The sequence below is a fragment of the Bos javanicus genome, chromosome 6 (genome assembly GCF_032452875.1).
Source record: "Bos javanicus breed banteng chromosome 6, ARS-OSU_banteng_1.0, whole genome shotgun sequence".
NCBI classification, from domain to species: Eukaryota; Metazoa; Chordata; class Mammalia; order Artiodactyla; family Bovidae; genus Bos; species Bos javanicus.
The window spans coordinates 112,634,424-112,639,614 of record NC_083873.1 but is presented as its reverse complement, the minus strand read 5'-3'; the positions used below and the strand labels follow the sequence as shown (position 1 = coordinate 112,639,614).

Sequence of the window (5,191 nt, the reverse complement as noted above, 5' to 3'; positions counted from 1 at the left end):
TCACAAATAATGGTGCTGACAAGCTTTGCACACAATGGGTCCCTTCTAGGCACATCCAGAAAGACAGCAAGAGAAGCCAATAGCAGTCTTTGAAGAATAAACAAACACTATTTTCTGCCTGAAATCTTTGAGCAGAGTCACATTTTCCAGGCACCAAGAGTAAAGAGTTAGAGGGTAGTCTGTGCCCCAATCTGAAAAGATGCAGCTGTCAGCTTCTCCTAGCTGCCAGTTGCAAACCTCAGCTTTGGTCTTTAAAGACGCTGTAGTTAGAAAAGAAAAATAAAATTGGTCCATTTCCTCTCTTCACCTATTCTCCTAACTGCTTTTCAGTGAAAATGATTTACCCATGCGAAATTTTTTGCCAGGGAACCTAAAACCATCACAGATCTATTCAATTTAAAAATATTTCTAGTCTTCTTATGGGACACACACTCTGGGCAATCCCAACACAGCAAAGTGGGGATCGAGAGAGTGGTGACAATTTCTGCAAAAACCAAAATGAAAAAGCAACAACAAACCGCTTTAAAATAAATTCTATCCGGACACAGCATTAGAACTCTTTGTTCTTATCATTTTAGCCAAAAGAACAACAAAAAAGGTGCTCACTTCAGCAGCACATGTACTAAAAGTGGAACAATACAGGGAAGATTAGTGTGGCCTGTGCGCAAGGATGACATGCAGACTCGTGAAGCATTCCATATATTTTTTTGGTTACAGGGGAGAAGGATGGGGAGAAAGGATAGTCAGGGGGTTTGGGATGGACATGTACACACTGCTATATTTAAAATGATAACCAGCAAGGAGCTAGTGTATAGCACAGGGAACCGCTCGGTGCTACACGGCAGCCTAGATGAAGGGGAGTTTGGGAGAGAATGGATGCATGTGTGTGTGTGGCTGAATCACTTGGCTGCACACCTGAAACTATCACATTGTTAATCAGCTTTACTCTGATACGAAATGAGAGTTGTTTTTTTTTTTTAAAGGCACTTACTGATGCCCTCATTTGACATACAGATTTTTCCCAGCCATACTTCATTTGAACTTAAATCTCATTTTCCTCTCTCTGTGCTGACAGTAGAAAAGAGGAGCTGGTTAGCCTGATCCATACCTGGCCAGGTGCAGTTGACGGTGAATTCATCAGACGTGTTCGCTCTCAAAGCACTCTTGCAGTATAACGGAAAGTGTTAGTCTGAACCATTTCCTCAGGGATGCTGAGGCCATATGAGATTTTCAAGTCTTTCTCCTAAGAGCTTTTATACAGACAACATAAAGTTTTATATTAAAAATACCTAGGCTCCCTTCTATTTCCCCAAGAAGTGGAAGAAGCCCATTCCTCAGGCTGACAAATACCCGAAAGACAACTTCCTCAATACTCAAGTTTAAAGAATTATGTCCCAATGGATTAAAAATCAAAGCCTCAGACCTCTCTAGCCTTTGCAGCTATTTCTTTCTTTGCTTCTAACCTGACCTTGCACCTGAAGCTTTCTCTGAGCTTGGAGCAACCTCCCCCGACCCCTCATCGCCCTGGCATCCCTAACACTTTGCCCTGGAGCATTGGTTTGGTCATTAATCAGCAATCATCTTCTGACCATAGTGCCAATCACTATTTAGATCTGGGCTATCATTTCTCTTCCTTTTGGCCATTTCTTGTTTTCACGTCTCTGAGCATGCAGCTACTTCCACCTGCAACATTCTTCTTTCCTTTTCTCTGCAAACTTCAACTCAACCTCCAAAACCTACCCTAAATCTTACCTCTTCTATTGAGACCTCACCATTTTCCTCTCTACAGGATTAGGCAGCTTCTTACTCTAGATTCTGGAAGATTTTTTCTTCTCTTCATCCTTTGAACATATTTGCCACAGCAAAATTATAAACTCTATGCTTGCTCAGTCGCTCAGTCCTGTCTGACTCTGTGACCCCATGGACTGTAACCTGCCAGCCTCCTCTGTCCATGGAATTATCCCAGCAAGAATATTGGAGTGTGTTGCCATTTCCTCCTCCAATAAACCCTATGGGACGAGGGCCAAAGAACTGTGGAAATACATGAGGATTTGTAACCCCAGCAGTCATCAAATTGCAGGGACAAGTACCTCACATCATCTCTGCATGCTGGGCCCTGTGTCACTGTTACTTGAGTCTCTCTGAACAGAAACTCCTTCAAAGCAGACATTGTATTTCATCTTTTCATTCCCAGAACCAATTACAATAACAGGCACAAAATAGATGTTCAATAAATACTAAATGGATGTGTAAAGGAATGAATGAATGCAGTTCTGTCTCAGAAAGAATAGTGCTCTATTCCTTGACAGTTCTCGCATTTTAGTGAAACATAAGTGGGGATATTTATAGGTGTCAAAGGAGAGTAATGAATGATAGACATTAAAAAGGCTAGATTTGTTGAATCTAGAAAAATGGTACAGATTTGCAAGTAAAAGTAGAGACACAAACATACAGAACAAACCTAAGGACACCAAGGGGTGGAAATTGGGGGAGTGGATTGAATTGGGAGATTGGAATTGACATGCAAAATACTACATATAAAATAGATAGGGACTCTACCCAATGCCTTGTAGTGACCTAAATGGGAAGGAAATCCCAAAAGAGAGTGTATATATGTACATGTATAACTGATTCATTTTGCTGTACAGCAGAAAATAACACAATATTGTAAAGCAACTATAATCCAATAAAAAGTTATAATAAAAGAGTAAATCCATTAATAGAAAAGGAAGATTAATCACAAAAAAATAGGAGAGAGATGAGCTTACACACAGGATTCTGAAACCCATAGCCTGGATTAGAGCAGTACGTGAGCTCCTTTCTAATTGTGTAACTTGGTGTTGGAGAAGATTCTTGAGAGTCCCTTGGACGGTAAGGAGATCAACCCAGTCAATCCTAAAGAAAATTAACCCTGAATATTTATTGGAAAGACTGATCCTGAAGCTGAATACTTTGGCCACCTGCTGTGAAGATAAGACTCTTTGGAAAAGACCCTGATGCTAGAAAAGACCCTGGGCTTCACAGGTGGCTCAGTGCTGAAGAATCTGCCTGCCAGAGCAGGAGACACAGAAGGCGTGGGTCCAATCCCTGGGTCAGGAAGATTCCCCTGGAGAAGGCAATGGCAACCCACTCCAGTACTCTTGCCTGGAAAATCACATGGACAGAGAAGTCTGGTGGGCTGCAGTCCATGAGGTCGTGAAGAGTCAGACACGACTGAGCGACTTCACTTTCACTTTTCACTTTTCACTTTCATGCATTGGAGAAGGAAATGGCAACCCACTCAGTGTTCTTGCCTAGAGAATCCCAGGGACAATGGAGCCTGGTAGGCTGCCATCTATGGGGTCACACAGAGTCGGACACTACTGACGCAACTTAGCAGCAGCAGCAGGAAATCCTGTGGACTAGGAGCCTGACAAGCTACAGTCCATGGAGTTGCAAAGAGTCGGACACGACTGGGGGAGCATACACACATACAAGTGTGTGTATGTATGTGCATGTACTTGTGCTAATGCTGGGAAAGATTGAGGGCAGGAGAAAGGTGTGGCAGAGGACGAGATGGTTGGATGGCATCACTGACTCAATGGACATGAGTTTGAACAAACTCAGGGAGATGGTGAAGGACAGGGAAGCCTGTAGTCCATGGAGTCGCAAACAGTCAGACACAACTTAGCAACTGAACAGTAACTATATAAGAAATTGCTTCTGAGAATTCTTTGTTAATTCATTTAAAAATAATAGTAAATCATGGAAACGTTTTTAGGAAAGACAGCTATATTTTGGAAAAGAAAATGATCATGAGGAGAGCGTGTTGTTTTACATTCTGAACATCTCTTTAGTGCCTGGTTTAACAGAAGCCAACTTGATTGTTCTATTTACTTCTGTGATCCATTGTGACTTTACATGTCACGTTGTCTCTGGGAAACTCCACTTCACACTCACAAGAGAAAGAGGGTGAAAAGGCAAATACCATGTTAGTTTCATGATAAAAAGCACTGGGACCTTGCAGATCCACTGAAGTGTCTTGGGAGACCCAGAGGTCGCTCATCATGTATTGGGAATTGGTGATCTAGACTAAGATACATCCCATGGTATTGCAGCTGTTCGTTTTGTATCTTTGTCTCTTGTATGACTATGAGCTCCTACAGGGCCAGAACTCTAACTCAGTTCTCTTTCCCTGGAGGCAAACGCTCCATCAAGTCCTTGGTGCTGGTGCTGGTGCTGGTTTAGTCCCTCAGTCGTGTCTGACTCTTGCGACCCCATGGACCGTAGCCCATCAGGCTCCTCTGTCCATGAGATTCTCCAGGCAAGGACACTGGAGTGGGTTGCCATTTCCTTCTCCAGGGGATCTTCCTGACCCAGGCATCGAGCCCAGGTCTCCTGCATTGCAGGCAGATTCTTTACCTAAGTTGTACAATAAATAAAAGAGCCTCCTAAATGTTTTCTTTAGAACTTAGAAATGTGATCTTTTCTTTTATCTACTTTGTTTCACTTTTTCTATTTCCTATTTAATGCTCCCATTTATTTAGTTAATGATTTCCAATTTCTTCATCTCTTCTTTCTTTGATGTTCTTTTTAAAATCTTTATCAAGTGTAGTAGAAAAGCTTTTGTATACATACATATATATGCATAATATATATATATTTTAGAAAACTTGTGAATTTTTGCTAACTAAAAAATGTATGACATTTTGATTCCACTTGTTTAACATAGTATGAATAGAATGCTAGATTTCTAATTAAAAAAATAGATATGCACCAAACATCAAAGGTTTACTGTATGGCACAGGGACCTATAGTCAATATCTTGTAATAACCTATAATGGAAAATAGTATCAAAAATAATATGTGTGTATATGTATAGCTGAATCCCCTTGCTGCACACCTAGAACACTGTAAATCAACTATACTTCAATAAAAAAAATATATATATATATAGAAAGAAAGCAAAAGAAAAGAACTTAGAAATGCATATGGCATAAAGAACAAAGAGAAAGGAAACCATTTGTTGTTCTGTTTTTGTTCTTCTGTCTGTAAAAGTCTGTAGGTGATTACAGTTTTTTAAAATCTGAAGAGATAATTTGCCTCGAGAGATGAGCTGTCTGCAAGAAGAAAGTCAGTTGGTCCAGGGAGCAGCGGACAGAGGTTGAGAGACACAGGAGACAAGCCAAGCGATTTGCATTCATACTGTTCC

General features: G+C 41.0%; 1 non-coding gene across 1 annotated transcript; it reads left to right on the top strand.

The window, feature by feature from the left end:
• Positions 1 to 598: 598 nt before the first annotated feature.
• Positions 599 to 705, top strand: LOC133250177 (U6 spliceosomal RNA). Its single transcript, XR_009737281.1, has one exon. It is a non-coding gene; the product is annotated as a U6 spliceosomal RNA (small nuclear RNA).
• Positions 706 to 5,191: the final 4,486 nt, after the last annotated feature.